We start from the raw sequence: 12,714 nt of genomic DNA, 5'->3' as shown, positions 1-12,714 counted from the left end.
CTCCGCTTCCGTGCTCACATTCTTACCGACTAACGACGGTCCCACAGCGAACTCATTCAGAGTCAGAGTAAGAGTCAGAGTTACTTTACGTTGGCAGTTTACCGCCAATCATTTTCTCTTAGCGCCAAGGATCACGATAAGAGATATTTTCAACTGAACACCTGCGGTAAAAGTCCTTATGTAACATCCTCTCTGACGGGAGGATGCGTTTGTCTCTCATGAATATCCTACACTATGATATTAACCATGCTAACCACTATTATAAACAAATAGCACAAACAGCGAAAACAGTACGAATAGCAGCATGGAATCCCAACGGGATAAACAACCATATTGAGGAAATTACTTATTTCTAAAAACAAATAAAATAGACATCCTACTCATATCAGAAAGCCATACTACTGAACAAAGCGTCATCAAAACACCTTATTATACAGTCTACTATGCCAACCACCTTGATGGGACAGTCCACGCAGGCTCAGCTCTAATTATCAAAACAAAGTCGAAACACTATGCAATAGAACCATATATCACGAACAAAATACAAAGCATAATAATAAAGCTAGAATCCATGGCCCGACCTATGGGCATCTCTGCAACATACAGGCCCCCAAGACATGCCATCTCCCATCAAGAATACGAAGACTTCCTGTTCCAGCTTGGTCCACACCACCTAGTGGCCGGCAACTGGAACGCCAAGCACACTGCATGGGGCTCCAGACTGATCACACCTAAGGGTAGGAATCTGTTGAATGTTATACAACAAAACAACCTGAACTACATATCAACAGGAGAGCCAACATATTGGCCTACTGATTTAAATAAAACACCGGACCTATTAGAAAGGCCTTTCCGGCATTCACAGCTCTATAGAAACTAACCTACACATGTCATCAGACCACAGTCCGATCATAATAACACAAAGTAATCACGTAATCTGGAAGGAACCACCACAACTTTGTAATAGAAATACCAATTGAGCACAATTCCAAGGTTACATCAACGACAACATTGCCCTAAATCTCCGACTAAAAGAAAACCAAGATCTTGAAGACGCAGTGGACTACATAACCAAACTAATACAAACAGCTACATGGATATCCACACCAGAAATGAAAGAGACAACTCAAGAAACCCATAACGTTACACTACACATCAGGGAATTAGTCTACAAAAAACGCCAGGCAAGACGCAGGTGGCAAAATAGCAGAAACCCACTAGACAAAACAGAACTGAACAAGCTAACTCACAATCTACGATCAGCCATAAAACAAGCCAAAAACGAAATGTTCAAAACTTATATTACAAACTTATCACCAGACGACCACTCGCTGTGGAAAGCCAAAAAGAAATTTAGAAGACCAACACTTGCAATACCACCGATTAGAAAACAAGACAGAAGCTGGCCACGGACAACTAAAGAGAGAACAAACTTATTCACTGAGCACCTTGCAACGGTCTGTACACCAAACAACGAAAATAACAACAATAACAATAACAACAGGGAGGACGAGTCGAAACCTTCCTAAACTCTCCCTGTCAGCCATCGCCACCGATAAGAGCCTTCTCACCAACAGAGGTCAGCAGTTTGATAAACCTGCTCAACCCTCATGAGGCACCCGAATACAATCTAATAACAGGCGCTCTACTAAAGAATCTCCCACGAAAAGCCACTGTACTACTAACAACTATTTACAGCAGCATGATGCGACTATGCTACTTTCCTGTGCAATGGAAGTACGCCCAAATCATAATGATACTAAAACCCGGAAAACCACCAACCAAAATCAGTTCGCACAGACCGATAAGCCTACTGCCCACACTATCCAAAGTATTCGAACGACTCATCCTTAAAAGACTTGCAGAAACAACATCTACTAATGACATAATCCCTACGCACTAATTTGGCTTCCGAGCAAATCACTCCAAAATCCAACAGTGCCACAGAATGGTTAACAAAATAAAAGAAAGAATCGAAGGAAAGAAAACATGTACCTCGGTCTTTCTTGACGTTCAGCAGGCCTTTGACAAAGTATGGCACAAAGGATTACTGTATAAACTAAAAATGAATCTATCCGTACAATTATATCTTACTATAAAATCGTACTTGAACGAACGTTACTATCAAGTCAAAATCGACGATGAATTATCCGGATACCATCTAATAAGAGCAGGAGTTCCACAGGGCAGCGTCTTGGGCCCCTTTCTGTACCTAATCTGTACAGCTGACGCCCCACTAACAGACAATACGCTAATGGCAACATTCGCCGATGATACAGCAATAATGTCATCAGACCAAGATCCAAATACAGCATCCCAAAAACTGCAGCAACACCTCACCTCACTCCAAAACTGGATGGAACAATGGAAAATCAAAGTAAATCCTGCAAAATCCTCCCAAATAACATTTACAACAAGAAGAGCTGTCTGCCCGCAAGTAAGTATCAACAGCACCCCCATACCCATCAAACTAGAAGTTAAGTATTTAGGACTCCACCTTGACGAGAAACTAACGTTGAGAACGCATATAAAAGCTAAGCGAAGTCAACTAGAGCTCAAAACCAGAAATATGAATTGGCTAATCGACAAAAAATCACAGCTATCTCTTGAAAACAAAGCAATCCTATACAAAACGATAATCAAACCAGTCTGGACCTATGGGATAGAATTATGGGGATGTAGCAAACCTTCCAACACAAAAAATCTCCAAACGTTCCAATCCAAAACGCTAAGAAAACTAGTTAATGCTCTCTGGTACGTATCAAACGCTACCTTACGCAATGATCTAAGCATACCATATGCAACAGAAGTCATCAGAGCATACGCGGAGAAACACAAAAACCGGACCACCCAAAACAACAACCAACTAATAAGAAACTTCTTCAACCAACAAGCAATAGAAAGAAGACTAAATAGAATGTGGCCAGAGAATCTCATTAGATAAGCACCAGAGAATCATCGAAGGATGACACCTGGTTCAACATTACACATACCCATCCCCTTTACTAATTACTCTATTTATGTACATTGAGTAGATTGTAAAATTATTTTAAAATAAAAAAAAAGTAAAAAAAAATTAATATGCTTGGCCTTTGTCAAGTGTACATTTCCCATGTACAGCATGTTACTGAAAATTCTTTCTTGTGCACTATACGCAAAACTTCCCTCAATCCAGGCTTTGCAAAACAGGTCATGTTTACCTTACTTATCTTATGCTACAACGGCAGCGTAATCACTTGAACGGTCGTAAGCTTGACCACCGCCCAGGTTTAAGCCTCATATTTTGTACCTACGGAGTTGTTATTATATACTAATTTTTCAATTTTATGAATTGTATATTTTAGACTGCTATCGAATTGTATATATTATGATTTAGTTTTTACAACATGATTGTGACAATGATAACTATTTACCTGCTTTAGTTATTGCAGTACATATAGTAACATGACATGTTCTGCATCCTAGGCACATTGTGACCAGAGAGGATTCATGTTATTTTAAAATGAATGAATGAATGAATGAAGGAATGAATATTTTTTACGTCTGGCTTCGCCTTGTCCTATACCGCGAACATATTCATTCTCATAGTTTTATATAAAACAATACATACGGAAGGTTGAAAACTGTGTGCAAATCGTGGACCGGTGTACACCTTGGGAAATTTGCAGTGGTGGTGAGAACCCTGCTTCGCAGGAGCTGCACTTTTATGAGGCAGCTGTCTGCCATTAATTCCCAGGCGGGACAAGCGTAAGTCATTGCTGATATAATCAGCGCATTATGGAGAGTTACTTTTATGTTGGCGCTTAAACACTCACTTTTGAATGGGGAGTAGATTCTAATTAATTTTTTGAAGGCCTTGGCTTCCATCATTTCTCCGTGCAGTCGCCATGTTATCCTCTTATGGAAGATTTTTTTCCTTGGCACTATAGCCCCAGTGGGCCTAGGCCTACCTCCATGAACTTCTCCGTTTACTTTGGTTTTTCTAGATCTTACACTTTCGGTAGGACTCCTTGGGAGGGTGATCAGCTCGTCCCAAGGCCTCTATCTGTACACAAACACAGAAAAACGCACACAAACATCCATACCCTGAATGGGATTCGAACCGACGATCCCGGCTTCCGAGCGAGTGAAGACAGTACATGCCTTAGACCGCTCGGCTACCATGACCGACTCTTATTGAAGATTATATAAAGATATTTTACACGATCGACAAATAGGATATCCCGCACACTCAATGTAAGATGAGCCTTGAGGGGTGGCTAATTATATGAGAAAAGTAGATGGTCCCTGACTTATCTTCATTGATTTTTATGTTCCAGAGCTAACACCACTCATTACTCCAGCTGTCCTGCTCATAACATCTCATCACGGACGGCACAGAAAACGCAATTCCTGTGTTGCTGCTTGCGAGCCGCTGTTGTACAGTCGCCTTCTAGTAACGGGTTTAAATGCCACACTATTATTCACGTATTACTTAAAGCGTAATTCTCTCTTCTTATCTCTAAACAATTCGTTTCCTCGTTAAACTGAAAATAGAGTTGTATTTGCTGGGTGATTAATTTCATAAATCAAGAGAAACAAGTTCCCCAAAATCTTACTAAAATAAATACGATTCGAATTCAGCAGAACACTTACCCTTCACGGTGAGATGGCGGATTGGATCGCGTCTGTTCCTGTAAATTAGAAACAAATAACAGGTAAATTTATGAAATAAAATATAAACAAAGCGGCTAATTATAGCGACGGTCCCAGTATCCGAAACAGTGACATCAGAACCGAGTAGTTCCGTCTGTAAGTGATGAAATTTGTGTGGAAAATGACAGCTTCACAGACAACGTAATACGTAAATGAGGGAAACACACACACACACACACACGCAAGTATCAGACATACAGAGCAAACCTACCCTAATCTCTTTTCTTTTGGGGGGGGGGGATTTTAGGCTACACAGAGTCTAATGGAAGGATGATGGAGGAATTGGAAACGATGTGGAAGAACGTAGTCAACTTGTGATCCACGAACTATCATGGCATTTGCCTGAAGAGACTTAAGTACTCCGTGGCCTGTAGTCCGCAAGCGAACTATATCGATCGAGCGACCGCCGCTTGTCGGCGAAGTTAGTGCCAACTTTAGCGGATAGAGAATGTCACGTGGTCAGCGCAACGATCCCCACGGCCGTTAATCTCGGTTTTCTAGACCGGAGGAGAGACTTAAGTAAAACATGGATAATCTGTCAGGATAGCAGGCGTCCCAGCCGACATTAGAATCGAGTACGATCCTGGGGCTTCTCTACTCCGTACTCCATTTTGTGATGCACCCCCACACTGCGGTCTGACACTATATCCGAAACGTCGCGTGAATTGTGTCCAAAACATTTTAGATGGTGTGCGTGTCACTACGACAACAAAAGAAAATTACTATAGTATGGAGATGGCACGCGGTAGCGTAGTTGGTTAAGGCACTATGCTATAGCCGGAAGGTCGCTGGTTCGATTCCCGATGATGTCATTGGATTTTTAATTTCACCTAATCTTTCCAGCCGTACTATGGCACTGGGGTCGACTCAGCCTGTAAGAGAAATTAGTATCAGGAATCTTCCTGGGGGTAAAGGGCGGCCAGCGCGTAAGGCTGACAACCTAGCAGCCACCTGTCTAGAAAATGTGGGAGCCTCGACATCTCACACCCCTATGGGCCTCCATGGTTTGTTACACTCGGCACGGACCACAGCAGAAAACACGGCCTCTCTATTGTTGTGTGAGGTCACCACGTACTCGAGAATGTGTTTAGCGTGTGCAGCGACTGTCTACAGGATTGAAGACAGAGAGATCGGAGTTCGAGTTCCGGTAGGGTCAAGAATTTTCTTTTCTTCACGTCATCCAGACCGGCTCTGGGGTCCACCCGACCTTCTATCCAATTGGTACCGGGGGTTTTACCCCGGGGATAAAGCGGCCGAGGAGTGAAATTGACCACTAAACTCCGAGGTCAAGGAAACGTAGGCCTATACATCCACCCCCCATACGCTTCAATGGCGTAGTGCTTAATTAGGTAACCAGAGGGGAAACTTTATCTATCTATGGCTCTGCAGCCATTTGTTGGACCTTGGCCGCTCTTTCAGTTTCTTAATCTATGTACAGTCGGTAGGACTCCTTGGATGGGGGATCAGCTGTCGTAAGGCCTTTTGCTACACACAGAACAACATTAACACAGAATAAATGTACACAGACATCCATGCCTCGTGTGGGATTCGAACTCACGATCCCAGTTTTTGAGCGAGCGAGGGCGGTTCATGCCTTAGACCGCTCGGCCACCGTGATCGGCAGGGGCAAATTTACCTTACCATTTACTGGGTACGGATACCTTACGTATGAATATTAAAAGTACCTCTGGTAGCGATGCAAAGTGGCACTAACGCTTATATTTACTACAGGTGAAACCCGACTGTTAGCAACATAACAGTCTCAAAGGGAACTGAAATACTCATGTCCTGTCAAAGTCGTGTGCTTGAATCCCCTGCAAGCCATTATGGGCTTCCTCTCTTCAGTGTATGGTGCACACAGAGTCAAATGGGGCTGCACAACTTACGGGATCTTTCCCCAAACAAGGCCACTCGCATACAGTTAGTTCTATGTGAGGGAACAGTGACCTTATACAGACAATATAGTACAGCTTAACCTCTCCCTGAGCTTAACAATGCTTCCCTCTAGAACTGGCGGCTGAGGGAGGCAGAAATGACTCGGACTGTTGTTTGGAAAGAAGTAAAGGTTCGGCCACACAGAGCGCTACGTACGCTATGTTCGCTATACGAACAGAAAAATATCTCCCTTTATTGCCAACGTGACTGGCCACACAGACTTCCGTACGCTACGTACGCTATGTTCCCTATGTTACCTGCGTCGCAGAGTGTACACAGCGTACGTAGCGGACGTAGCAAACATAGCGTAGCGCTCTGTGTGGCCGAACCTTATAGGGAAGATGTGGTGCCAAATGCAGCAATATGCAACGCTGGTTCTCAGTATATGCAAACTGTTTAACTGAACGTGTAGGAGTGTGACTATAGACTGGGTTTGCATTGGTGACTAGATTTATTGTTCACTTACATGTCGTAACTACAAATAACTTTAACATTAACGCTCGTTTCTACATTCAAAATCACTTCACGCTGTTTTACCTAATCGTTGCTAAATAAAAGTCTCCACAATGGCTATTCCTGTGCATTGTTTTCACTAGATGTTTCCTTGCAACGAATCTTAACAATGAAGATTCTTCAGCTTCCACTGTCCGCTGGTTAACACTCCACAGCTGAAACATCGTGTTTACAAGCCTACATACTCTACTGATTTGTATAGTATAAGCCAATAATGAAACTTGGACTTTTCGAACCTTTCAAACCTCATGCCAAAGATTCGAAATTATTCTTCATGTGGATCCCTCTTCCGACAGCAGTTGTCACGTGTTAGTAACTGGACACAAAGAATCAATTATGAATCAACAGAAGCTGCCGTACACTGAGAAAAATCTAATGACCTCACTGCGAACAGAACCCGCGACCTTCCGGTTTGTAGCATAGTGGTTTACAGCTCCCTTTCCCCCTTTTGTCTGTTTTATAAGCTCGCAAATCGTCCTGCAGAATAACTGAAACCTCGAACAGAGCAAGACGGAGCGAGAAGACGACAACTTGCTCTGTAGCAGATCACAGTTCATAACTGCAATCGTAATAAACAGAAAGAAGTAGGAAAATGTTTATATAAGCTGGAAGTCGAGAGTTCCATATACAAAATAAATATTACGTAACTGCATAATGGACAGAGATACTAATCCGTAACTACAGCGAAAACGAATTACCTACCGCCAGTTCAGAAATGTTTATTTTGCTAGCAGAAAGTTATTTATTTTAAATTAGTTATATCTGGTTTATAAAATCATCTTTTTCCACGACAGAAAAATGGGGGCGTACATTATGAAATGGGCGCACTGAATGAGTGGATATTACGATCCGTCCCATTATGGAAACATTATCCCTGTTCAAATTACAACACGTAGTGGGGTAATTGGGTTGGAAAATCACTGTACTGACCACACCTCACCTCCGGGATTCCATTAATTTCGTAATGTAGCTTATAACTATCATAGTACCACAATAAAATAATTTCGAAACGTCGGAACTTTGGGATTATCATTGGAAAAGAATGGGATTCAGAGGGCGGAGGGATCAGAAGTGTTTCCTGGTCCCGTACATATTTAACCAAACGAAGTAACAGTGGCCTATATCCTTAAAGCGAATATTATCATGTTGAGATCCTAATTTAGGTCTAGGATCCCCCAAAATATGTCAGTTCAGATATGTATTCATATACCACTTTACAGGAAAACACTGTATTACTTTCGTCGAATAAGCTGGTCTGCACGTGTTCTCCTCGCATCTCAGCCTAACCACCCATGATACTGACAGGATTTTCGTGGATTTCTAAGGCCCTGCAGGAGAACTGCGAGATTTTAGCTCCAATACGCCACGACTGGTCCCTTCCTAGTCCCTTCCAATTTACCATTCATTAAACTCGTGCTACATACGTATAATCTACATCAGTGATTCCGAAACCCTTTCAGTGTGCGGAGCGCCTTGACATTATGTTACTGTCTGCTGAACATCGTGGAAATTTGTCTCTTTCTGCCATCATTCAACCTAGGAAAAATATTAGTAGAAGGAGTCAAGTTGTCATATTACATCACCACAAAAACAGTACAAAGAAAGGTAAAGCTATCCCTGTAAGAGGCCGTGGAAACCCACAGGGTTGTGAGACGTCGATGCTCCCACATGTTCTACATAACTGGTTCACAGATGGCGGTGAGGTTGTCAGCCTTACGCGCCGGCCGCCCTTTACCCGAAGGAAGATTCCTGGTACTCATTTCTGTTAGAGGCTCAGTCGACCCCATGGCTATAGCTCGGCTGAAAGGATTAGGTCAATTGAAAAAATCCACCGCATCGGGACTCGAATCCGCGACCTTCCGGCTTGTAGCATAGTGCCTTAACCAACTTTACACAAACCTCATACCATTGGAGACCATCCCGGCGCCGTACTCTTGAATTTCCCATAGTGACAATATGACAGACGCACGAACTTGTGAATAAAATAGAAGTTTGTGTATGTGAGGCACTATGTTACAAGCCGGAAGGTCATGAGTTCGATTCCCAATGAGGTCATTGGATTTTTTAATTGACGTAATCCTTCCGGCCGCACTACGGCCTTGGGGTCGACTTAGCCTCTAACAGAAATGAGTACCAGGAATCTTCCTGGGGTTAAAGGGCGGCCGGTGCGTAAGGCTAACAACCTTACCGCCTTCCGTCAGCCGACTGTCTAGAAAATGTGGGAGCCTCGACGTCTCACGACTGTATGGGCCTCCAGGGCCCGTTATGGGGATACCTTTAACTTTTTTATGACTTTTCTCTATACCAAATTCCAAACACCTGGCTTTATTAGTTTATTGGTTATCGCCATCAAACCGAAAAAAAAAATTTAAAAAAATCGTACAGCCTCCGTATTGTTTACAGTTAAAAATGATTATTTCATATTTCATTCAACGCAACAATTAAAAAGGTATACAGATGACCTATTTACATGACGGTCGTATATCTGCGGCACATGTTTCGAGCCCTAATGGGTTATCATCAGGTGCTGAGACATCTTAAGTACTGAACACGTACCTAATATGGATCCATATTGATTGGTTGTGTTTTGTTTTGGCATTGAACTTGTTACAAGATCAATAAAGTTCAAATTAAAATTAATTGATTAAAACTATTACTTTAAATTACTAAAATAAAGTTTAAGATGATATATATACAGGGTGTTTCACGACCTTAGGGCATAACTGCAGGAGGTGATTTCCTAGGTCTTTGTGATCAAAAAAGTTCATATAAACATGTGTACGATTTTGGGCGGTTACGGAGTTATGACCGTTTTAAACTCAGAATAGAAGGTAACGATTACTGACAATAAACGGAACAAATTAATAAACCAGCATAATACATGATACATTTAAAGTATGAATGTAAAGATAACTTCGTGAAATTACCTTTAATTTGAATTTATTGGTGCTTAAAGCTGATTTTCGAAAATGCCACCGCCGGCCGCTCGGGTGTGAACCGCGCCGGACATACCAACCCTCCCCGCCTTAGGTACCTCTCAAGTGTCGAGATAACGAGAACGCTCTGTCTGTAGCTGGCTAAAGATAGCGACCCGCCAGCTGACAGACGCGGTTCATACGAGGGCGTGTACGGGAATGAAAAAACGGTCATAACTCCGTAACCGTCCAAAATCGGACACATGTTTGTATGAACTTTTTTGATCACAAAGACCTAGGAAATCACCTCCTGCAGTTATGCCCTAAAGTCGTGAAACACTCTGTATATACGCATATTATTCCTTGGGTATACTGATCGTGCATTCTAGTTCTTCTTAGGTAACATGGATTCCTGCGTGGACTTGCCACTCTTTGGTTGTTATGTCGGTATGCTGTTGTAGCGACGTTATTTTCTTATGTATGAAGTGTTTCGTCTGGCTTGTGGTTCATCATCTGGGTACAGTCTTAATGTACACGACGCAACAGGATGCAACACTTAAAGATGTTTATTTTTTCGAAGACCTATAACTTTCCAGCTCTCAAGACAAATATTTATCATTGGTGTTGTTTCTAACCTCCAATTTATACGTCCAGATTGTTGTTGTTACTTATCGTAGGACATTAAAGTGTATGACTTTTGGTGGCATTTAAGGGAATATCGCTTGCACCAAGTTTTGTGAAAATCAGTCGACTGTTTCAGAATTGAAAAGTAGCATTCAAACGTGATCTCATTAGCCTTTGAATAGAAAACAGTTAAAAATACTGCCCTGTTTCTCTAATTATATCTTATAACGCTATCGTAAATTTATTTGTCGTATAATTCGGTATGCTAGATCTTCAGCCGGGAAATATTCGCAAAATAATAATAAAATGAATATGTAAATCCTGTTATAATGGGCGCCGGCATGGGGTGGGGGCGAAAAAGATATTAGCCTTCCCGGAATATTGCAAAAAAATCATAATTGAAGTACCGGTTTACCGAATATTAATAGAAAAATTAAAAATTAGTTCTCATTGTTTATTTTTTATCCTGAATACTGTAGGTGATGACTAAAAATAGTTTTAATGGGTTAAACGGAAGTTTATAAAAAAACTTTTCTGATTTCCTTTGCCCCTCTTTTTGGAATAAATCCTGACGAAGCACGTGTCTATTTCTAATACAGACAAAACTTACCTAGGGAAACTTGCAGTCTTACATCCATAGTTGCTCTTCTTGCTTCTAAAATGGCATAGAAACTATGGAAAATGTTTCAGATTTCTTCAATCCTGTTCCTTTCCCGTAGACACAATGTCAAATTATTACCTCATGTTAGATTTGAGGCTCTCACGGCGGTGACTATGAAGAAAGCAGTCTTCTGGGATTTAGCACCGTGTATATGTGGTGTTAACGACGTTCCTCCGAAACGTCGGTTAACACCACATATACACGGTGCCAAATCCCAGAAGACTGCTTTCTTCATTACCTCATGTTAATTCGCTACTGAGATTTGTACACGTTCTTTAGCAGGACGCCATAACAATAGCGCCATTACCCCCTGACATCACAAGTTCCTAGCTTAGATTAGCTCGCACCAAGATTGAAATGAAGGAACCGAAAATTTATCATGCTCATATTATACACAATTACGTTGCACTTTCGGCTTTAGACACACTGCAAGTCACACCACACGAATAGTAGTATCACATTACGTTTAACAGAAGATGACACCAGATCTGATTAACACAAACACTGCAGGCTGCCCGAACTGGCAGAGTCGCCAACCAAAGAAATTCCCCTAACTTCGTACGTAAATTACTGACAAACGAGATTAACTGGTTACGGCACTGGTACTACTACCACTGCTACTACTGCTGCCGGAGCTGAACCTTCTGATTTCAATAGCTGCACAGCTACTCAAGAAATTACCAGCATTTCATGATGAAAACCGTCGGTATATTACCGTGTTCAAAAGAAATCATTACTGGCTCCACATCCTGAGCCAGATGGATCCAGTTAATAACCTTCCATCCTGTTGATTTAAGATTCATATTTTTAATATCATATACGCCTAGGTCTTCCTAGTGGTCTCTTTCCTTCAAAGCCGTCTACCAAAACTTTGTTTACACTTCTCATCTATGCGTAATTCATGACCCGCGCAACCCGTCCCACATTATTTGATCATCCTAATATTTTTTGGCGCGGAGAACTCCTACTTATGCAACGTTCTCAACCCTCCTGTCACTTCCTCCATCTTACGTCCAATTGCTCTTCTCAGAACCATGTTCTCAAATACCCTCGTACACCCTATTTTTTTAATTCTCTTGGTGGGGAGTGGAGTCCAACTGGGTCCATTCGGCAAGGCAGCCGCTAATCGGCCTATTGTACCTGTTCCGGGTGATTATGATGATGGAGAATTTGGTGGAATGAAGATTAGCAGGGGAAACCCAAGTACGCGGAGAAAACCCGCCACCAACACCTCTTTGTCCACCACAAATCCCACTTGACCAGACACGGGATCGACCCCGGGCCGCCGCGTTGGGAAGCCATCGACTAACGCGGCCGTTACACCCTATTTAGTATCCTCTTATCTACGCCCATACCCCAAACGTCCGCTCT

The 12,714-nt window shown here is 42.1% G+C and overlaps 1 protein-coding gene across 1 annotated transcript in view; it reads right to left on the bottom strand.

Moving 5' to 3' along the window:
- The window catches only part of LOC111869894 (schwannomin-interacting protein 1), a 615,950-nt gene that overhangs the window by 534,069 nt on the left and 69,167 nt on the right, over positions 1–12,714 (bottom strand). The window contains exon 2 of the mRNA XM_023861756.2: positions 4,636–4,673. The gene's annotated coding sequence lies outside the window, so the exon portion shown is untranslated. The remainder of the gene's footprint in view (positions 1–4,635; positions 4,674–12,714) is intronic.

This window comes from Cryptotermes secundus, unplaced genomic scaffold, assembly GCF_002891405.2.
Source record: "Cryptotermes secundus unplaced genomic scaffold, Csec_1.0 scaffold653, whole genome shotgun sequence".
In the NCBI taxonomy this organism is placed as follows: Eukaryota; Metazoa; Arthropoda; class Insecta; order Blattodea; family Kalotermitidae; genus Cryptotermes; species Cryptotermes secundus.
Note: the sequence above shows the minus strand (reverse complement) of the source record. Positions and strands in the feature narration are given on the sequence as shown.